At 42.7% G+C, this 23,834-nt stretch overlaps 1 non-coding gene across 1 annotated transcript; it reads right to left on the bottom strand.

Moving 5' to 3' along the window:
- Window positions 1–988: 988 nt before the first annotated feature.
- Window positions 989–1,093, bottom strand: LOC141616063 (small nucleolar RNA R71). The gene has a single exon (XR_012530439.1). It is a non-coding gene; the product is annotated as a small nucleolar RNA R71 (small nucleolar RNA).
- Between the last annotated feature and the right edge of the window lie 22,741 nt (window positions 1,094–23,834).

Here is a 23,834-nt window from a genome sequence, read left to right as displayed (position 1 = left end):
CTTGCCCTTCTCATAGTAGATTGTCTAGGCTATTTATGACTGAGTCGATAAACTGCCATGGTGAACCGAAATCCTGACATACTTATTTTATCTGATCACCTAACTACTATTTTCTTGCTTTATTGCTCTTGCTTTATTTCTCTTACCCTTTAATCTTTAGTAGTTTTAGAAACCAAATTCGAAACCCCCAATTTGTGACTTAGATAGACGGACTTACAGATAGATACCTTGCCTCCATGTGGAGATCGACCCTACTTATCGCTAGCTTCTGTTAGTTATATTTAGGTATTTATTTTTGGTACATAACGACCTTATCAAATTTTGGCGCCGTTGCCGGGAAGGCAATAGCCTGTCTGTCTGTTTTTGTTTCGTTTATTTCTTTTGGTCTCAGGGAATTTTTATTCAGTGTTGTGTATGCCCAGCTCAAACAGGTCAAAATTAGTTCCTACTGATCCTGAGCCAGAGATATCTTTTCGGCATAGACTAAGACTGCAGAGGAAGATTCAAAAGGAAGTCTTGAGTACTTTTGAACCCGAGCTACAATATTTTCGTTTTGCAGAAGATCCGTCTTGTGAAGAAGACAACTCTATTTCTGCTATAAAGCCAGTAAAGATGCCTAATATTGCGAGTCACTCAGAGCCCACAGCTGCCTCGATCCCTAAAGGTTTCAGTCTTGCGACCGAGGATGGTAATACTTTTAACATTCGACCGTCCTATATTAATTTGGTCGGACGAAATCTGTTTCAGGGTGTGGCGGGTGAAGATCCGCGTAAACATATGGAGGTCTTTACTGACTATTGCTCTACCATTCCCGCCACTAAGTGAGTGACCCAAGATAAGATTAAGGAAGTCCTGTTTCCTTTCTCTTTGACCGACAGAGCCCGTGAGTGGCTCACTGATCTTGATCGTACTGTAGCCGGTATTACTGACTGGGAGAGCCTTGCCCTTGCTTTTTATAAAAGGTACTTTCCTCCAAAAAGAACTAATCAGCCGAGAGGGAAAATTACAAGTTTTAAGCAGACACCTGATGAGAACTTGTATGAAGCTTGGCGCCGTTTCAAAAGGTTGGTGAGGTTTCTTCCTCATCATGGTTTTGATCAGTGGTTTTTATGCAACCAGTTCTACAATGGGTTGTATGATGACCACCGAGCTATATTGGACGCCTCATCTAATGGGCGATTTCAGAAGAACAATGACGATGATAAATGATGGGGTATCATAGAAGAAATGGCTACCCATTGTGCTGAGTATGGGAACCCGAGAGGAGGTATTAAATCTTGTCTCTTGATAGATAGTGCAGTTGTGGCTCAGCTGGAAGCCATGAATGCCTGTTTTGATAAGCTAGAGTTGCAAGCTGCTGGTGATCAACAAACGGTTCACTTGTTGACTAAACAGGAAGCCGTTACTTGTGAGAGATGTGGGAGTAATGATGGTCACACTGCTGTTGACTGTCTAACAGAGAAGGAGCAAGTCCTTGTCCTTCAGCAATATAGTGTAGATACTTAGTATCTGCTGAAACTCCAACAAACACCCGATGATTATCGGACTACAACATGTTTTGGAATCGCGGCGTTTGATCGACAATTTGTGTACAACTTTACGTCGGAAAACTTAAAACGATTTCGAAAATAAAACATTTTAAAACATTTCAAAAATACCTGGAGTGTTTAATGCACGACGACGGGGTCGCAATGACACTAACTAGAGTCAAAATCGACACCGGACCAAAAACCGACTCAAAAATTCAAATCCCGACTCCAACAACGAGTCAAACCGAGTCATCCACTAAAAACAAAACACTTCAAACCTTCTACCTTAATTTTTCCCGGATTCATATTGGTCAAGTACCAAACATGTGACTACAAAACCTAGGATAGAACAAATCATGATTGCGTTTATTGTGAAAGTGACAACACAACTCGAAGAACCGCGACGTGGCTCGCGCCTCTTTGAGCAGCCCAAGTGGCCACGTCGCTCAAAACTCACACAACCACTCATTCTCCTATAAATACCCCTCAAATGCCCCCCATTTGAGATTTACGCGAGTGTCCGCCCCCTCTTTTCTCCCTTAAAATTCCCGACTCGACTTCTTAAGTCACAATCCAACGCGTATTTGCGACCTACCGATCGTAAATACAAGCCTTACACATTTTTTGGTACCGTAATCATGCATTAAATCACTTGACCGACCACTTCGACCACTACACCGTCACTAACATTAAAACACTCTTTTTACTTACCAAAACGGTTTTAAACCGAGTTTTTTCGGATCAAAGGAGTTGTTACACTTACGTCGGTCACTCGCCATAACCAAACATGTAAGTATGAGGGTGTAAACATCCTCTTTTATTATGTTTTCATTTGTTTCATGATTATAACATGCTAAAACATGCATAACATGAACCAAAACACGGAATAAACGAGCCAAAACTGATTTTTGGTCTGAGGCAGAAGCCCCTTAAGTCGCCAGCTTACCCGCGCCTAAATTGGGTGTTCAGACCAGAGGTCAACCGTGTTTGTTCTCGTCATTTCCCTTTAATTCATTTTCATATTTGTAATCGGTTTTCACCATTCCGAATATTTTCGAACCCTTTTATTTTATTTCATTTGTTTTAACCATAAAATATTTTTTTCACCCTTGGTTCCTTATACCATGACGGTTAAATCCGTGTTTCGGTGATAATATTTGGTTAATGACATTTAAAAGGTATTTTAAAACCTTTTATTTCATTTCTTTACATTTTAAAATAAATGTATTAGTCACCAACACAAAGTCATCCTTGGTTCTACATACCATGCCGGATTTTAATCCGGGTACGATGATGAGTATCGACTAATTATATTCAAATGGACTTAAAACAATTAGTCCATAATTATTATCAAAACTATTCATGTCAAGTTTGTCAAGTCGAACCCGACACCGAATATTATCCAAATAATGATGATTATTCGAGTCTAGTTCTTCAAATCAACAAAATGCGGTCTAAACGACCCCTTCAAATCAAACCGGGTTCTAATACCCATTTTCAACACGTTTTATAATGTTTTCTAAAAGGTCAGAACACGGCACATAAACCGTGGGCTAACCCGCGCCAAAACAGGCCCTCCATTTCTCATTTTCAGAACCAGCAAGAGGTCCCTTGTATCGCCGGCTGGCTCGCGCCTCATATTGTCGTCTGGTGCAGGGCCTGTTCCCTTCCAGCATTAGTCTAGGACGATCCCGACTCCGGTTAGCCCGGATATAGGACGGATCAGATGATTATTTGATTATTCAAAATTATATTTGCAAAAGGCCTTACTAAGACAAATGGATCATGGTATGCACCCTAAACCTAATACGGTAAATGGATGTATAATTTCCGTCTTGCATGCAAATCAATCATTAATCCAACTCCACATCTTATACTTGATACTTGGATTAAATCACCCGACTTAGAAAGCTCTCACATGTTAGGTTTAAATTATTGGATGCGCATTCATGCATTTAAACCGTTTTATCAACTTTTGCTTTCAACCAACCAAATCGATCAGTAGAGGCCGCTAACGCGGGTGGGATTGGGTGTCTGATTAAAGGGCTTCCCAATACGTACCTTCACCTCTTACTCAGAAACTTTGGATAGTGGACGACCTTATCCAGGGCGTACGAGAGTCATTCTAGAGATAGGATGCTAAAGAGGGACGATTTCCTTATCTTTAGTACCTATGTCAAACGCTGCTTTATGCTTCGATTTGACCGAGGTATAAAGTGGATTTCGAACAGGTTCCAGGCATCCCAAAAATGCTTGGTGGCGACTCCGAACATCTCTAATAGTTTCGAGACCATTACCGAGACGAAACCGACCGATCTAAAACGATCCGGTCGAAAGCATTTTTACGCTGCCGAGCGTGGCTTTCAAAAGACAGCTGTATGTCCACAGATCGAAGTGGGCTTGCAGGTGGGCCATGTCCACAGATTGGCGACTCCGCTGGGGATAACTAGGACACTTACGTCTTTGTGATTCCTAGATGGTGAGACTCGAACGAGGTTTTGGTTGGAATGCATTAATTGATATTACGGTCACGGTCGGGTTCCTTGTCCGGGCCCACAACCTAACCCTTTTCGACCAATTGGCTCGTCTCGTCGGCGTGAATTTTTCTCATGCCCGCGTTTCGAATCCCGATTGAGTCAAGCATACTATTGACGTTACACATTTCTGTTTCGTCAAAGAGCTTTCATCACTTTCGAGCACGAGGCTAGGGCACCCTCCTTACACACTTTGTTTGGATTGGTATCCTTCTCGCAAATCGGGGTTTGATTGCTTGGTGTGTAACCCGCCCTCTTAAGCCAAAACCCGTGTAAGCATAATGCATAATATAATGAAATGCGAATGCGTATGTGCTACTTGATCATAAGTCCTACCGTGTCATTTCCAAACTTTCAAAAACACCCTTTGCGCCGTTATAATGGCCATTTCAAACCTCGGTCTTTTGCTGACCGTTGCGCGCCTTTCTAGGCCGTCGTAATGACGATTTTCAAACTCGGTTTTTATAACCATTTCAACACGCCTTTCTAGACCGTCGTAATGGCGATTTTTATACCCGGTTTTTTATAACCATTTCAACACGCCTTTCTAGGCCGTCGTAATGACGATTTTCAAACTCGGTTTTTATAACCATTTCAACACGCCTTTCTAGGCCGTCGTAATGATGATTTTCAAACTCGGTTTTTTATAACCATTTCAAATCACCTTTTGCGCCGTTATAATCGCCGCGTCTAGACACGGATTTTAACCTGTTTCGCGCCGACAATGACTCTTTTAAAACACGAGAAAAGCACACACCCTTTTCTCGAGACACTTTCGAGATCCCGAGGACCATGCATCGTCCCCAAGACCTCTTCAAACATTTCAAACTCGATTTTCAAAATATACAATTTTGAATTTCAAAACCGTCTTGGGAAACAATGCACTATTTTCTAAGCCGACTCAAACTCAAACCGTCTTTTGCAAATAAACTTAAGACGACCCCTTTCAACTAATCGACTTGCGGAGATCTCTATCTTCGGAAGCCGTCTATTAAATCGACAAATGAATCTTTTTGAAAATTTCTATTTTCGAAAACCCCAGTCCACCATTCCAGTTCCGTCTCGTGTCTATCGAGTCGAAGCAAACGTACTTATGGGTCTTTACTTATGAGTCGTCTCACCACGAGACCCGTCCAATGGCGTCGCGCCGTTATGTTGGACTCGTGTCAAAAGTTCGGTCAACACCGTCATGTCATAAATCGAGTCAGCACCGAGGGACCACACACGGTCACCCCCGTCTTGTTGAGTCTTATCTTTGTCTCGTCCTTTATGTTGTCTGCTTTCAGTCTTGGAACCGTGTCAGATTGAGTTGTAATGTGAGCCGTTTTTCTGCCTCAGAGCTATGGCCCCGTCTTCAACTTCGTCTGTCAACCACAACAACAATGATAACAACAGAGATGTCACAACTGATCAGCTAGCCAGCTTGCTCACCGCTCTTAAGGTCACCCTGGATCGCGTCGAGACCCGTATCGACGCCCTGGAGAACAAAGAATTTGGGGAACATAACTCCTCACCTCTGACTGAAACTGAGAAGAGGCTGAAGCTCTTGGATGATCAGCTCCTAGCCTGGGGTAACAATATCCATCTTGAGAACAACCGAAGGTTCGAACCTGTTGGGGATCAATTACCTGACAACTTTACTGACACGTCTGTCGCGTACCTGTCAAAAATAAAACCTAACGGTCTCAACTAAAATGTAGTAGAGGCAGTCGAGTATCGAATCCACAGGGAGGTAATGCAACTACAGCTATCTATTTCAAATCCTATGGTAACAATTGGTGTTGATTAAATTTTTGGTTCTAAACTACGGAGTTGAAAGGAAAGAGAAATAAAGCAGAGAGCAGTAACGCAGGAAAATGAATTAAAACTATCAATAAGAGGGGGACATGTCGGGAATTCGGTTCACTACGGTAGTTCAACAACTCAACAGTAAATGACTCAGACGAACTAATGCGAGACGGATATTAGAAGGTCCTTTCGGTCCACTTCCCACCCTAAAATACCGCTAACTTAACTTTCGTCCTCATTAGGGTAGTCTACTGTTTATAGCAGGCCTATTTAGTCCAATCTTTCGATCCAGGATTAATTGTAGCCAGATTAATGGGTGACATAGAAGCGTGCACTCAACTAGGTCGAGAATTACAGTTAAATTGCTATAGTGACAGAGTCTCTTAACAGTTCATCTAATTTATTCACTACGTCGTCATTATTCTACCGCAGATTCCCTAATCCCAACATGAAGGGGTTTAGCTACTCATACTCATAATTAATCTAACAGCAGATAATTTCCCAGCAGATGACATAATGAAATAATAATAAAATTCAATAATAAATAAACTAGGGCAGAAGAATAAATAAGGGCAACAAGAAATTAATGCAACGAAAGGTTAATTATTATTGAAAGAAAAGAGGGAATTACAATCCAAGCAAATTCCGGCGTAAAGAACTCGTAATCCGAGTGAAGCAATCCAAAAATGAAAGTTGAGAGAAAGTTCAAAGCAACGTAGGAAGTAACAAAGTGGTTTTCTAATGTGAAAACTTAGAGAGTAAAAGAGATGATAAAAGAATGACTAATAACCTAGTAAATCATAGGTTAAATAGCCAAACCACAAAGTGTTTATGCGGAAATAAATAAAACACGGACTGATTAAAGCCCATAATGTCGAAAACCTCTCGATCGAGTGGATTAAACCACTCGATCGACCAATATCTCGAGAAGTCCCTCGATCGACCGGCAGGTACTCGATCGAGGACTTGGTCATGTGCATCTTACTCGATCGAGTAAGGAATAGCTCGATCGAGCCTTGGGGAGCTTAGGAACCACTCGATCGACCACCAAACAGCTCGATAGACCACTTGGGTCTTCAATTCAGCTCACGTCTTCACCCAAATGCCTCGTAATGCGTGCAACGACACTTCCAAGTGCAACATCTCACTCTGGGACAATCCCGTCTCCTCTAAATGCATGCAAAAAGGAAGAAAAGGAGTATGGTTCCGCTACTTCCGCGATCATTCTTACAAAAAGGACAAAATACACCAAAGTAGCCAATTCGGGGCAAAATACTATAAAAACAAGATAGAAATGCATAGAAATACGTCTTTGAAATAGGCCAAAAAGACTATACATTAGGCACGTATCAAATCTCCCCAAACCAAACCTTTACTCGCCCTCGAGTAAACTCAAAACTAAACTAATGGAACGGAAATGATAGCTCAGAGCTAGCTTAACTTGTCTACTTGAACCGCTTTAATGCAACAGAAATCAACAGTTAAAGCTAGGCAGTCAATACGCAAACGAATTATAAGCTGTTCAGAAATAAAGCTGACCTATCGACCTTGCAAGACCAACAAAATCGGACTCTCACGTGGTCACTCTTCTCTCATGAAGCAAAGGCAAATGTTATATGTAAAAGAGAGAAGAAAAGACAGTCACTCGCCTAACTGCGACCTACATAGCATGCATGCAACAAAAATGAAAGACAATTCAAGTACTAATGCACACACTCCAACCAAAAATGTCCGTCACAGCCGAGTATTTGCAAATAATATGGGAATAGTGAGGTTCAGGTGAGAAAGGGCAAAACAAGTTATGGAAATGTGGAGGTAAAAGCGTCAAGCTAGTTCCTAACAGGACCATGATAAACCATCCGGATCTCAAGTTGTCCGAAAGACTAAACACAGTGCCCTTCACTTGGCACAAAACTCACTAGACTGAAAGCACAATCTCCTCAAAAATATAGAATAAAAGTGGAGGAGCTAGACGGTCACAAAGTTCCCTTTTTTAAACACCGTCTGAGATACTAACTGGAACAAACAACCCTTTTTTCAATTGTACATCCTCAAACATCTTCTCAACTCTGACAAGAGGGTACAATTTTTTTCACAATTTTTTGTTTTCTTTTTGTTCACTGTATACGCGGATCTCATCATTTTTTTTCTTCTTTTTTTTTTCTTTTTTTTTCTTTCTTTCACGTTTCTCTTCTTTTTTTTTTTTCTTTCACGTTTCTTTTTTTTCTTTTTTTCTTTCACGTTTCTTTTTTTTTCTTTCACGTTTCTTTTTTTTTCTTCTTCCTTCCTTAATACAAACACCAACTCCAAACGGGAATTACGGACCAAACTGCAACGGAAAACATACCACAAAAGGACAGACTAACTAGCTTGACTAGGCAGGCTTAGTTTGGAATGTGGCTAATGGGTCAAAAAGGCAAGTTTTGGTCAATGTGGAGCTAAATGGGTGAAGGATGTAAAGAAAGGGGAATTTGCAAGACCCTCCCTGCATGTGACACCAACCACAAACCTGAATATGTGCATTTGACGAGAAATTGAATGTCATAAATGTGCAAAAAAGATGAACATGCTATGCAAGGAGTACTACTCTCAAAATTCCTAATGAACTGGTCATGAATGGCACCAGTTATGGCTCTAAAACTCAGAATTTTTAAGTAGTTTGCCAATTTATCAGTCAAGTCTAAACAATCGGCTATTATTTGAACAGAAATTCGTAGACTATGCGTATGACAAAGCTAAAAACCATCAATAAGGTGCAAGGCTCAAGTGAATTGACAAGTTAAGTGCAATTTCATCACGGGAATCTACCGTTCCGACTCAACCTAAATGCAAAAATAAACGTGAAATTTTTTTTTTTTGAATTTTAACATTTTCTAATTTTTTTGGATTTTTGATTTTTTGAAAATAAACAACAAATGCAAACTGAAAAATTAAACGTGAATGCAAAACAAATGCAGATGCAGACTCAAAAGGATGCAATACCCTCCCCAAACCAAAACGGACAACGCCCTCGTTGTCCTCCAGCATACACCAGCAGAAAAATGGGGGATGGGAGTATACAACCAATAAAAGAAAAAATAAAGGAGACGAAATAAAAAGAGTAAGACAACATACAAGACACGAACTTCCCAAAACCAAATTAAAAGCGGGAAGTGAGTAGACCAAAGAATTTGCTCGTCGTCGGCACCGCCGTCTCCCTGTGTACTCCGACTCAACAAAACGGTCTCCCTAAACCAGCAACAAACAAGGGGGACCTCTAGTCGTCATCTCCGGTGATCCTCCGGACCGGGCACGAACGGAGGGTCACTCTCCTCCTCTCTCGGCGCTCGGCTTTGTGCCGCCGCTCTGCCGGAACCGCACCTCTCGTGCTACCGCTGTCTCCTCCGGCTCCTCCTCCGAGTCGAAGGTAGTGGAGGGTACCCGTCCGCTGGGTATCGGTAGAAGGAAGGATGCGGCCACCCCTCTGGAATCGGTCGCCGGGCTCGGATATGGAACTCGTAGAGCGGGAATACAGCCAAAGCCATATCCCGTCTCATCTCAGTAATGTACCTGCACATATCCGAAAGCACGGCATCACGACGCCCTTGGTCCATGACCTCGGGCGCCTCTAAGATAGGAGGGCAGACAAAATTGGCCGGAAAGGCCGGATCAGAAGGAGGTGGAGTGAGTGAAGGTGGAGGTATGGGAGTTTGTGTGGGTGTAGGCTGAGGCGTGGGTATCGGTCCAGCCTGGGCCTGAGAGCTAGAAGATGCTCCGGCCTCCCGCTTCCTCTTCTTAGAAGAAGAAGTAGGGGTGAAGGTAAGGTGGTAGGTAGGTGGAGGTGGCCTCGCTCCCTCAGCAGCAGATGAGAGCGGTAAAAGTGGGGGAAGGGTAGAGCACGGCAAGGTAACAGACGTGGAACCACAGATCTTCCACGTCCTCGCGCTCCCCTTCGCCTTTGGGAACCAGGCGAAGTCAGCCATGGCATCCAGGTCAAGGTGAGCCATCTCATCAGGTGCAGTGAGTCCGGGCTCAGTGGGGTAAAGGTGGCGGGCAATCCTAGTCACCAGCCCGCCGCAGACAACAGCGGTCTTGACCCGAGTCCCAATTCCGTTCCAATGCTGAGCTACCAGATAGGCAATGTTTAGAACAAACGGGGTACCGTAGTCAATGTTGAGGTACCCCGCGAGAATCGCTAGCTCAGTGTTGGTCACGTTATTGGGCTCAGGGCGCCCAAAAATGGTCTCTCCTAACAGACGCAAGTAGTAACGGGGCGCAGGTAAGTGAACATGAGCTCCCTTCCGTGCCTGGAAGGGGGTGTGAGTAAGCGCAGCCCAAAGTGGCTGAAAGGAGGTCTCGAGGTGGGGCGGTGGGACCGTCACTAACTAGTCCCAAAACCTGCCCAAACCTGGCCAAAGTCCAGTGGTGCGACTCATTGCGGAGTCGAAAGTGAATGCAGGAACTGGAGTGGTCAGCATGGTAAGAGTCGGTGTCAAAAGAATAGGAGCTAAAAAACTCGTAAGTAGAGGTACGAATAGTAGCCTCCTGCATGGTGATCAGACCCGACATACCCGTCCCGTTCAACAAACTACAGACCTCCTCATAAATGCCTAAGGTCTCTAGGTCAGTCCGCGCAAGGAAACGGGTGGGGGAGAGAGGGCAACGAAGTAAAGTGGCTAACCGTTTCCGGTGAGCCTCTGAAGTGAAACGTACCGTGGGCATCTTTGATAACGGTGTGAGAGCGCCCTCTCTCGTAACAACAGCCTCAGAAGGGCTGTAAGTGATGGCTAACTGGCTAGCCTGCTGATGTGGCCTCGGTGGCAGCATGCCAGGCTGCGGGAAACGGGGGGTGAATCCGCAGTCCAGCAGGGAAAAAGGCCTGGTAGGAGTAGTGGCCGGTGTAACCTGAACTGAGCTCCCGGCTGAGCTGGCTGCGGTGTAAACTGTCCCTGCAGCTGAGACAAGTAGAACTGGTGCTGCAGTGGTGACCAAGGCGGAGCTAGTGGCAACAGCAGGGACCACTGGCTCGCTCACGGGTGGACTGGAAGTGGTACTAGTAGAAGGTAGAGAACTAGTATCCATCCTGCAATCAAATAAAGGGCTTAATAAGAAGGAATGGCTGCTAACCGTGGCTAAAATGAAGCGTTAACCAGCATGTGACAGCAAATAATGGCCCTGTTAGTCGAGAAATCCGACTTCCAGCATACAAAACCCAACAATTCCTCAAGACTTCGAAATACAGCATGTGAGTGGTGATAATATGATAAAATAGTGACTGCAAAAGGGCTAATACAGCATGAAAACCAGATATGGGAGCATGTATGACTCCTAGCAGTCGAAGATTTCTACTCACAGCACGGGATTTCCCAATAATTCACATCAAGTAATGGCGATAGGGGACGGTAACGGCAGTTAACAACAGCGATAAGTAAGCGAGAACTGAAGTTAAGCAAGCAAGGAAACAGAAAAACCGTCAGACAGTCGATAAATTTCGACTCACAGGAACCCTAATCGCGGAATCTCGCGCGAAATTCGAATTTAACATGCAAAAACAGTGAGGAATTGCGAAAAGATCATCAACAAGCTATTTAAGGGTATATAAACACAATTAAATCGAAATAAAATCGACTAGACATGGATTTTCGAACCCTAATTCAAATCACCTCAAGAAATTCTAATTAAATGAAGAGAAAATGCAAAGAGTATGAAAGGAACACTTACTTGATGATGATTAACCTACAATAAGCAATTAAACTTCAAAAAAAACAATCAACCAAGGCGGATTTTCGATTGAAAAACCGCAAACCCTAATCCCCTTTAAAAACCGCGAAAACGAGCACAAAAGAGGGGGAAAATAAGGGGTTATTGAAGAATAATTAGCTAGCAATAGAATGTAGGTGACGGATTTGATAAATTTGGGCAAGAAATGGGGATTTGGGGGAGATGGAAATCGCAATTAGGGAGGTGTTAGGAGAAATTAGGGATAAAAATAGAAATGAAAACTGAAATAAGGAGTTAAGTATAGAAAACTCCCGTCCACTGTTCATTTCACTCGATCGAGTGATTTTAATCACTCGATCGAGTGATTTTAATCACTCGATCGAGGGCTTTTGCTGTCCCCTTTGCTCGATCGAGTAAGAACCCTCTCGATCGATCATTTCCTCTGTGGCATTCCTCGATCGAGTAGCCAGACGGCTCGATCGACCCATTTTTCACTCGATCGAGTACAAAAAGTACTCGATCGAGGACTTCCTCGTGTGGACTCTTTGAATTTCGTCCCTTCTTACTTGAATTGCGTGCATCTTCCCCAAACCTGCGTAAAACATATCCAAACATATCCCAAAATACCAAAAACGCAGAAAACACAGTCTATAGTCTCAGTCTAAGCTAAAGGATTGTCTAAACTAATTGTCCTAATTAAAAACGTAATAAATAAATTCAAAAGAAATTCAAACAAATATCTATTACAAGTTGTTACACGGGGCATTTCCCCGTTTAATTCCCATCGACTTTCGTAGCCCCTTCGTGGGCTTTCGATCGGAGGACGTCACTTCAGCCCGATATCGACCGTCCTCTTTGATTTCCATGAGCTTGACTTACTGGTTGCAAGAGGAGGAGGAACATAGTTCCAATCTATGTAGGTTCGAACTGCCTTCGTTCTCGCCCCTCTGTCATCTTATTTGGCATCCTTGGCTCCAGTTTGATTGATAATGGCTGCACCACGTCCCTTGACAGCTCCTTTCTTGCCTTCATTTTCATTTGTACTGCAGTAAGGAAAACAGATTTAATTTTCCTCCTTTTTTTTGCTCTCAGTATGAGGCAGAGGGTTAGCAATAACAGCAATATTTTCCAAATTTTCATCTGGAGTGTCAATAATAGGGTCAACAGAAGAGAGGGCATTGCAAGGCTGAGCTTGCATGGGAGCCCTCCGGAACTTGGACTGATGAAAAGTCAGCTCCTCGTCCCCTACCTGAAAGGTCAAAGTCTTCCCCCCGACGTCTATTACTGCATGGGCAGTGGACAAAAATGGTCTCCCTAAAATGATAGGGGTGTGCACATCTTCGGGGATATCTAAGACGACAAAATCAACGGAAATAAAGAACTTCCCGATCTGAACAGGTACGTCTTCTGCTACACCTAGTGGCCGTGATAGACTACGGTCGGCCATCTGGATAGTCATGTTGGTGCAACTCAGCTTTGTCACACCAAGTCTCTTAGCTAGAGACAAAGGTAAAACACTTACGCTAGCGCCTAAATCGCATAGCGCATTATCAATCAATTGCATACCTATGTGACAAGGGATCGAAAAACTACCCGGGTCTGATTGCTTAGGAGGTAGCTTATTTTGAAATAGGGCTGACCCCACCTCAGTCAAAGCTACGGTCTCATTATCATTTATAGTCCTCTTACGTGCTAAAATCTCTTTCATAAACTTCAAGTAAGAGGGTACCTTAGTCAGCAATTCAGTGAACGGCACGGAAACTTCCAAGCTTTTCAGGAGTTCAACAAATTTGCCAAATTGTTGATTAATCTTGGTATTCTGCAGCCGCCTCGGGAAGGGAACCGTAATTGGAATCTCGAGTCCCTTGTTTCTCGCCTCCAAAGTGTCTTCCGGAGCAAGTTCGGTGTCCTTTGGACGCTTCTTACCTCTCGAACGAGGCCTTTCTGGTAATTCCTCGCTCAAACGAGCACTAGCACGCTCTTGAATAAGCTTCCCGTCATCAGTATCACTCGATCGAGCAATGTGCTCACTCGATCGAGCAGTTTCTTCACCAGCGTCAGTCGATCGAGCAAACTTACCACTCGATCGACCAACCTCATCATCTGCTTCACTCGATCGAGCAGGGATTCTACTCGATCGACCAGCTTCTTCACCATTTCCACTCGATCGAGCATCAGACTTCAGTCGATCGAGTAACTCCTGTGTCGTGAGTCCTTTTCTCTTAACAGAACACTTGTTCATCATCGTGAGAGCTTCCCTTGGGTCCGATTTTCGTACTTCCGGTCCCTCATAAGAAAGACCGCTTCTCAACTCTATCAGATGCACCGTCTCATTTGGGTTCTTGTCATTTTGAGTTGGTAAATGACTGGGCTTCCTTGAGGATTGATTTTCAGCCAGTTGGGCAACTTGAGTCTCAAGTGCCTTGAATGCCGTGTCCTTCTGTTGTAATTGCTTTGCAATGGACTGCATCATGGACTTTAACTCACCTATCTCACTCACCCCACTAGATGACGAAGCACCTTGGTTAGGAGGGTTGAAAGACGGAGGCTTCGAATAGCCTTGTTGCTTTCCGGTGTGGAGGAATATAGGTCGCGCTCGCCGATTTGGAGGGGCGGTGGGATTGAGTACGTTCGGCTACTCCACCTCAAATTGGGGTGGATATTCGGCTCGTAATGACCGTTGTTTTGCCCGTAATGTTGGAAGGCAAAGACATTGCTCATAAGGACTAGGACAATAATCGAGACATGTCCATCTACCCCACATCATGTACTGACGAAAGGACCGTCTGTCATAGCATTAACCTGGTACATTCCTCCCTTGAGAGCTCCCCCTAGTTCGTACTTGTCAAACCTCGCGGTAAGGGCTTCTAATGCGGCTACTGAAGAGGATTCAGCGGCTCTCCTTTGGTTTCCTCTTGAATTCCCATATTCAGCCCTATGAGTGGCTAAATCGTCTATGATTTTCCATCCCTTGGTCGCTCCCAAGTTGTCAGCAAATCGACCGTTGGCTGCAGCATCTAATATAGCCCTCTGATCATCATATAAACCATTGTAAAAGTGGTTACACATGCTCCATTTTTCGAAACCGTGATGCGGTATGGTCCGCACCAGTTTCTTAAACGAAGCCATGCCTCGTGGAAGTTCTCGTCAGGCCCTTGTTTGAAACTTGTTATCTGAGCTCTGATGGCGATGGTTCTCGAAGCAGAGAAGTACTTCTTATAAAACGCCAATGCTAGCGAATTCCAATCTGTTATGCCGTGAGCAGCTCGGTCCAAATCCCTATACCACTCCCTTGCAAAGATCGCGGAGTGAGAAGATGAACATAGTTTCTTTGATCGATCACCGTCACGCCGGTAGGTGGGGGTATGGAGCAACAAGAATCAATGAAGGTCTCCATATCCGAGTTGCATCTTGATTTGCAGCTCCCGAACCGATTTTTCTCGACCATATTGATGTATGCAGGCTTGGGCTCGAACTTCCTAGCATCTCCCGGCAGTTCGAACCCTTTATAGAGATTGTTAGCCGTGGGCTCGGAGTGACTAGCAATGGTTGCTTCCTCAGCCATTTCGGGAAAATCTGGGAAGGTAATAGACTCAACTGATGAATTGGAAACTGGAGAAGACGGTGGATTGTTTTCGAAAAGCTCGTTCTCGTAAAAACTACCACGAGAACTAGGCTCTTCCTCTGCCTGTTGTTCTTGAAATAGTCTCCTTTTTACGTGAAGAGATCTCTCAATCTCGGGATCAAAAGGTAGTAGTGGACCACCTTGCGACCTGCGCATAAGAGGAAACTACAGACAAGATATGAGAATAGTCTAAGGAACGATGTTCCTTAAACTAAAAGAAGAATTAAAAATAAAACAGCTAGTAAATTGAACAATTGCCTCCCCGGCAACGGCGCCAAAATTTGACACGTCGTCGCGTGCACTGTCAAAAATAAAACCTAACGGTCTCAACTAAAATGTAGTAGAGGCAGTCGAGTATCGAATCCACAGGGAGGTAATGCAACTACAGCTATCTATTTCTAATCCTATGGTAACAATTGGTGTTGATTAGATTTTTGGTTCTAAACTACGGAGTTGAAAGGAAAGAGAAATAAAGCAGAGAGCAGTAACGCAGGAAAATGAATTAAAACTATCAATAAGAGGGGGACATGTCGGGAATTCGGTTCACTACGGTAGTTCAACAACTCAACAAAGAAATGACTCGGATTTAACTAATGCGAGACGGATATTAGAAGGTCCTTTCGGTCCACTTCCCACCCTAAAATACCGCTAACTTAACTTTCGTCCTCATTAGGGTAGTCTACTGTTTATAGCAGGCCTATTTAGTCCAATCTTTCGATCCAGGATTAATTGTAGCCAGATTAATGGGTGACATAGAAGCGTGCACTCAACTAGGTCGAGAATTACAGTTAAATTGCTATAGTGACAGAGTCTCTTAACAGTTCATCTAATTTATTCACTACGTCGTCATTATTCTACCGCAGATTCCCTAATCCCAACATGAAGGGGTTTAGCTACTCATACTCATAATTAATCTAACAGCAGATAATTTCCCAGCAGATGACATAATGAAATAATAATAAAATTCAATAATAAATAAACTAGGGCAGAAGAATAAATAAAGGCAACAAGAAATTAATGCAACGAAAGGATAATTATTATTGAAAGAAAAGAGGGAATTACAATCCAAGCAAATTCCGGCGTAAAGAACTCGTAATCCGAGTGAAGCAATCCAAAAATGAAAGTAACAGTAGAGAAAGTTCAAAGCAACGTAGGAAGTAACAGTGGTTTTCTAATGTGAAAACTTAGAGAGTAAAAGAGATGATAAAAGAATGACTAATAACCTAGTAAATCATAGGTTAAATAGCCAAACCACAAAGTGTTTATGCGGAAATAAATAAAACACGGACTGATTAAAGCCCATAATGTCGAAAACCTCTCGATCGAGTGGATTAAACCACTCGATCGACCAATATCTCAGCAGAAGTCCCTCGATCGACCAGCAGGGTACTCGATCGAGGACTTGGTCATGTGCATCTTACTCGATCGAGTAAGGAATAGCTCGATCGAGCCTTGGGGAGCTTAGGAACCACTCGATCGACCACCAAACAGCTCGATAGACCACTTGGGTCTTCAATTCAGCTCACGTCTTCACCCAAATGCCTCGTAATGCGTGCAACGACACTTCCAAGTGCAACATCTCACTCTGGGACAATCCCGTCTCCTCTAAATGCATGCAAAAAGGACGAAAAGGAGTATGGTTCCGCTACTTCCGCGATCATTCCTACAAAAAGGACAAAATACACCAAAGTAGCCAATTCGGGGCAAAATACTATAAAATCAGTATAGAAATGCATAGAAATACGTGCTGAAATAGGCCAAAAAGACTATACATTAGGCACGTATCATTTACCCTAACTGATGTGCCTAAGTTCAAAGGAGTGGAGGACCCGCTCAATCACATCCGTTCCTTCAAGGACTACATGGCCATTAAAGGGGTCAAACAGGAACTTTTTACTCGGATCTTCCCATCCTCCTTGGAACCGATCCTTCGCCAATGGTAATACTCCCTTGATCCGAAAAACCTTACTACTTGGGATGAGGTCGTAGTTGAATTTGCCAAACAATATGCTGACAATGTCGAGATCCAAGCCGATACCCGTACTCTCGAAGTTCTAACCCAGAACGATAAGGAGGGGTTTACTGAGTTCTTAAACCATTGGAGGAGGGTGAGCACTCAATTGGTCAGTAAACCGAGTGAATCAACTTTGGTGAAAAAGTTCGTCAACAATCTCCGCCCAGTTTATGCCAACATACTGAGATACCAAAATATTAAGACCTTCCAAGACCTGCAAATTCTGGGGACACGCATTGAAGATGACCTCCGAAAGGGTGTCTTGGCCAAGACCACTGGCAGAGGCTACCAGGGATCCACCTCAACCGGATCTCGCCCTTACGGCCAGACGAACAAGATCGATGAAGTTAACCTCGTTGAACCCTCTGCTAAAAGACCTGAGCGCCCCCAGAGAGTGTTTACCAACATAGGGTCGACTTATGCAAGTGCTCTGAAGAGGATCATGGACCAGGGGAAGTTACAACCGATCGGACCCACCCCGGATCCGACCGATGCCAAGATGTTCCGATTCTGGAACCCCAATGCCTACTGTCAGTACCATCAGGGGAAAGGGCATGACACCGAAACCTACTTCAAACTCAAGCACATCATCCAAGACATGATTGAGGAAGGGGATTTGCCTTTGCCCCCACCGACTAAGCCGAACAACAAAACGAATCATCTGGGAATCCACGCCATCTCTGACGATGAGCCGACCCTAGACTACTCTCACCTTATCCTGCCAGTTGATGATGAGGTGAATGCTTTGGAAAAAGATCCTTTAGGCGGAGTGTTTGTGTTTAGTGCTGCCACTATGCTCACTATGTTTCAACAAGTTGAGGAAGCCATAGCCAGCCTCTCCGAGAGAATCACTCAACTTGACGATGACTACCGTCGACTTATCTTCAATCCTCCGCCACCGCGCCCGAGGGAGAATACCCCAAGCATTCAAAACTACCCACACCAGGATGGATTGCTCCCGCGACCATTCTGGCATAGACCCCACGAAAATCACCCTCAAAATAACTACCCTCACAATAACTACCCCCATAAAAATCACCCTCACAAAAACCACCCTCACAAAAGTATCCCTCACAAGAACTGTCTACCGAGGAATACCCCTCCAAGGTATCCTCGAGACTCTGAAATTAATAGCATCTGGAGAGATGATGTTTAGGATGTCTATATCATCCCAGGGAAAGAGAAACGGGCGAAAGAGATCGGCCACCTTACCCGGTCCGGACGCCTCTATCAGAACCCGAACAATCCAACAGTGGTTCCAACAACGAATGACCAAGTCGTCCCGGAAGTGGACACTCAACCAAAGGCTCCTGAAAATTCAATCCTGAAACAGCTTCAGAAGGCAAAAGCCGAAATCTCAATTTGGCAACTGATCGCAACGTCTTTTGAGCATCGACAGGCTCTGCTACAGGCTTTGGGAAAGTTAACCGTGCCCTCCACCTCTTCCCCTGAAGAAATAGTGGCACACATAACGAGGGACGCCTCTGATCTGAACAACCCAGTCGTCTTCTCCGACGAGGATATCCCCCCGTTCAGAGTCAATCATAACCTGGCCCTGTATATCATCGTTTCGACCGGGTGATAAAAGAGTATGGTTTCACTCGATCGGTCGAGGAACCATGCTTATATATCAAGTCGAGTAGGAGCAAGATTGTTTTCTTGATATTGTATGTCGATGGCATACTCTTGATTGGGAATGATATTCCTCTCTTATCTTCGGTGAAAGGATGGTTGAAGAACCATTTCCAGAAGGGGAACCTTCCAATGACGTCTGGGATACATTTGAGCAAGTCTCAGTCACCCACGATGCCTGAAGGGGTTGAATGCCTGAGTCATGTTCTTTATGCATCTGCAATAGGATCAATCATGTATGCTATGATATGCACACGTCCAGACGTGGCATATGCATTGAGTATGATGAGTCGGTACCAAAAGAATCAAGGTGAAACACACTAGATAGCTGTTAAAAACATCCTTAAGTACCTACGGAGGACTAAGGATTGGGTATTGACTTATGGAGGAGATACTAAGCTATGCGCAATCGGTTACGCAGATGCTAGCTTCCAACCATATCGAAATGATTTGAAATCTCAGTCTGGATTCGTCTTCACTCTTAATGGTGCCGCGGTCAGCTGGAAGAGTTCCAAACAGGATGTTGTAGCAGATTCTACTACTGTATCCGAGTACTATGCCGCTTCGGAAGCAGCAAAGGAAGCTATATGGATGCGTCAATTCTTACAAGGACTTACGATAGTTCCTAGTTCGAATGACCCAATCACCATCTATTGTGACAATAGAGGTGCCATCTTCCAGGCTAAGGAGCCAAAGTCTAGCAACAAGTCTAGACATATACATCGGAAAGCTCACCTGATCCGTGATTACGTGGAGCAAGAGGATATAGTGATTGACAAGATAGCTTCGGATGATAACATCGCGGATCCTCTCACCAAACCGCTGAATTATGATAAGCATGAAGGGCACGTTATTTCCATGGGAATTAAACGTGTTCCTGAGTTGTAGTAGTTGATTATGGATTCGATACATTATCTTTTTCATATACTATTTATAACTTCATCGTTTTATTATAATATTTGGTTTTTCATGTGGATTGTACTGACAACATTGAACGCCACAAAGTGAACTGAGTTACATTATATTTGTTTTGGTCCGTAATCGCCTACATGAGCTGATAACTCTGGCTATTATTTTGTGAAGTTGATTTATGGTGGGTTCAACGAGACATAAGTCAAACAGTTGGCTGATCAATCACAGATGCGAGTTATAACGATACCTCGTAGGACAAATTGTGACAACGTAATGGAGTCCTAAATGTTTAAAAACATTTGGTGCCAGGTCGTGGATTGGACGTCCATTGTGTTCCTAGAGTCGATTGTTTTGACTATCGATTATCTTTTGAGATTAAGGCAGTTTTTGGGTGACTTTGGTTTCTTTCTCATGGTCGACCGTAACTGGAGGCTAAGCAGATTTTTTCTGGGTCATTTCATACTGTGCTTATATTTGCAGGATTCGAGTTGAAGAAAATATCCAACCTTTATCAGGTTTAGTTATTTCTCAGGGCAACTCGAGGAGTTGTAACTGAAATGCATGGCCATGCTCGAATGATGATTCGTTTATCAGTTAAGTTACTCTCTAGTCGGGGAAACAACTCTTGATATTGATCACTTGTAAAATACAACCTTTGTGAATACGGATTTTGCAAATTATTTTACATGGAGTGGGAGAAATTTTAGGATATGAGAATCGGTTATCTCACATACACTTGTGAGGACAAGTGGAAGATTGTTGGAGCTTGTGTCCTCCACAATTAGTGTGATAACATTTATAAATCTCTAATAGGTTCACAATGTTGGGGTTGGTGTCCTTAACAGTTAGTGCAAGGACTTATAAATCTCTAAAAGGATCAAAGGGCATACTTTTGGTATTATTATCAGTAGATCCACGTTTATCAATAACGGTTGGCTTGCTAGATAAGTTTGACGTTATTGTCATACAGATGGCGGTGATCAACTGGTCCCTAAAAGTTACACCTATAGGATACGTTTGAGAGATGTGACAGTATAAAAATACAGTCATGTTGGTGCCAATTTTGACTAACCAGTTAGTCCGAGTTATTGACTGGTAATTAGTCAAACGTGATGTTGAGATATTTTATTTAATACGGATTAAATAAAATGGGCTAAGGCGAATTAAGCAGTTAATTCGTAAATTGAATGTAAACGATTTATATTCGATTAATGTATATTGAATAAATTAATTATACAATATCGTCTTTGACGGACATGTATTAATACTTCAACTAACCCGTGTTATTAGTTGATATTTTAATAGCCGATAACCGATGACGATTTATAATAAAAACCGCGTCATATACATTTTAGCGAGACGAGTCGGATCACGAGTTAAATGAGGAGAAAGTGGAAAGCCCACTCCCTCCTCTAGTGACCCGCGGACCGAGGCAACAAAAGGAGAGCCTTCTCTCCTTTTGAAACCTAATTCATTTTTGACAAAGAACATTAGGGTTTTGGAGATCATTTTTCTCTCTGAAACCTAGATCTCACATCTGATAAAACCTCACATCAAGTTCTCTCAATATTGCAAGGCAATTAGAGAACACATTTCTAGCACAAGGGCATATTCTCAGACGTTCTTGGGTGCAACAATTAGGAGGAGGTCTACTTTGATCTCTCATTGCCGAATTGCACTAGGACCGAAGGTTAATTCTTGTGCTTTATCGTTTTTCATTGTTTTTCGTTTATGACCATATTTCACATGTTAAATTTACGTTATAGTCCTAAATTTAAAGGGTCTTATACGGATATTACCCTACAAGTGGTATCAGAGCGAGGCCACGTAAATTTTCATTGTGATTTTTCATAAAACGATTTTGAAACGGTTGTTTTTGTCTCGAAAACCGTGCCATGTATACACGGCTGTTTCGTTTTTGTTGAAATCGTGACATGTTTTTACACGGTTGATTTATCTTATTTTCGATTTGTTCTTTTACATATTGTTATTTTATACGGAGATTATAGCAATATGTCAAGTTTTGTCAGATTGTAAAATTGTTTTGATGCGGTTTTGATCAAAATTGAGATGTTTTTGTTTCGTCAAAACTGTCTTCACGAGGGTTTCATGTTTTCAGAATGTTTTTGCCCTCGATCGAGCATGTTTCTACTCGATCGAGAGCCCTTCCTTGTTGTTTTTGCTCGATCGAGTAATTGCGATGACGCGATCGACCTGCTGTTTAAAACCCTCCGCTCGATCGAGAAGTCCTCGTACTCGATCGAGCAGATTTTCTTGATAAAAGCCCTCGATCGACCTCCGATCGTCGATCGAGTACTTTCTCGATTAGCATAACTATCGATCGACTAGCGATTGATCGATCGAGCCCTTTGTTCCTCGATCGAGCACTTTTGTCCCTGGATCGAGGGATTTTTGTTCTGGCAGCTTTGAAAATTTATTCTTTTTGTTTTAAATTTTCTTTTGGCCTTAATATGTACTTTATACGGATATTGTACACTCGCTATGATTGTGAAACGGTTCACACACGTACCATTGAGTTATTTAAAAGCGTATTTAAAGTAACGGATTGTAATAGATTAAAATTAAACTGATAGAAGCAGTTTTATCACATAAATTTTAATCGTTAAAAGGTGGTTTGGATAAATTTAACATAATTACCGAATTATGTCACGAATAAATTTGTTTTAGTTGATGCATTTTATTTATCGTTAATTTTGAATGCTTTTATTACGTATTTATTTATTTTACAATCGGTTGTAACTTAGTGTGGCCTTAGTAGAACGTGTTACCGTAATGATGGAACACGGTCTTGGTTGTATTTTGAGATCTCGTATCTCCGTTTTGGATTTTTCACTTGTAATTACAGTTTTTTGTATTTAGAATGTAAATAGGTTTATATTTGTAATTTTTAATTGTAATTTTGAGAAGACCAAAGATGGAGATCAGATGCTCACTCCCGCTGCAAGGTCAAAGATGGAACATCAAGACAAGCTTTTCAGGTCCAACGGTGGATTCCAAAGTTGTATTATGTTCTTTTTACTAGGATAGGCCACACTAGGAATTTTATTTACGTATTGCATTCTTTTATTTATTTTTCGTAACGATAATTTGCATCATATTCCGCCTAAAACCAAACCACCTAATTATTGCATGAAAACTGACACATATAGAGGTCACGAGTTAGTTTTCTTTGACATTCTCATGTCACACGATCTATGCTAAGCCATCACCTAAATTAATTCATTCACGCAGACGCTAGTTATTTGTTCACTTAAAATGAATTAAAATTAAGTTGATGGGATCTTCCTCGTATAAACCAAAATTGAGAATGGTCTTTATAGGTCAAACTCCAATGAGTCCCTTCTTCGTCGGTAGGCATAATATGACCCCTTCTACGTCGGGTAAGTTGGAACCGATTGACCTATTTTATCTCAACACTATGGTCACTCGTACGATCCTGTGATTATGGTGGACTATAGATAGGATTTACGGAAATCTATCGACCAAGAGTTCTTACGGAAGAATTAGCTAAACAGTTGGCTTATCAATTTACGGAAATTGAGTCTTGGGATCACTTGTATCATTCTTGAGGAAGATCAATTATGCAAGTGCGTGAGTCTACACGTTAAAATACATTTTAAATAGACTTAAATCACCTCGATGAGTTGCTTATTTCGTTTTTGTTTTTTCTTTCTTTTTCAGTGTAGAACACGAATTTTTAAACTGCTATAACGAAATGGATGGTCCTACTAACGACCCAATGCCAAGTGCCACATTGGACCGTGAGTCCTGGCTTCGGATCTTCATGAATCAGATGAATCAGTCTACTCGACTGAAGAATGATGGATCAAACTTCGCGGACTGGGAGGCGGCATTACGGAATCTGCCGCTGCGACGGAAAGCTCAAATATCTAATTGAGCCCATCCCGCCAAACCCAGGTCCCACGGCTAGAGCTATTGAGATCGCCAAGTTTAACGATTTCTGTATGGAAGCGGGTGCGATTAAAAACGTACTCATTTTTGCAATGGAACCCAATTTTCAGAAACGCTTCATAGCCCATGGTGCAAACAAGATTTTCACCACGCTCACTAAGGAATTC

Source organism: Silene latifolia, chromosome 11 (assembly GCF_048544455.1).
Source record: "Silene latifolia isolate original U9 population chromosome 11, ASM4854445v1, whole genome shotgun sequence".
Taxonomy (NCBI): domain Eukaryota; kingdom Viridiplantae; phylum Streptophyta; class Magnoliopsida; order Caryophyllales; family Caryophyllaceae; genus Silene; species Silene latifolia.
The sequence above is the reverse complement of the archived record's forward strand: the minus strand, read 5'-3'. Positions and strand labels throughout refer to the sequence as shown.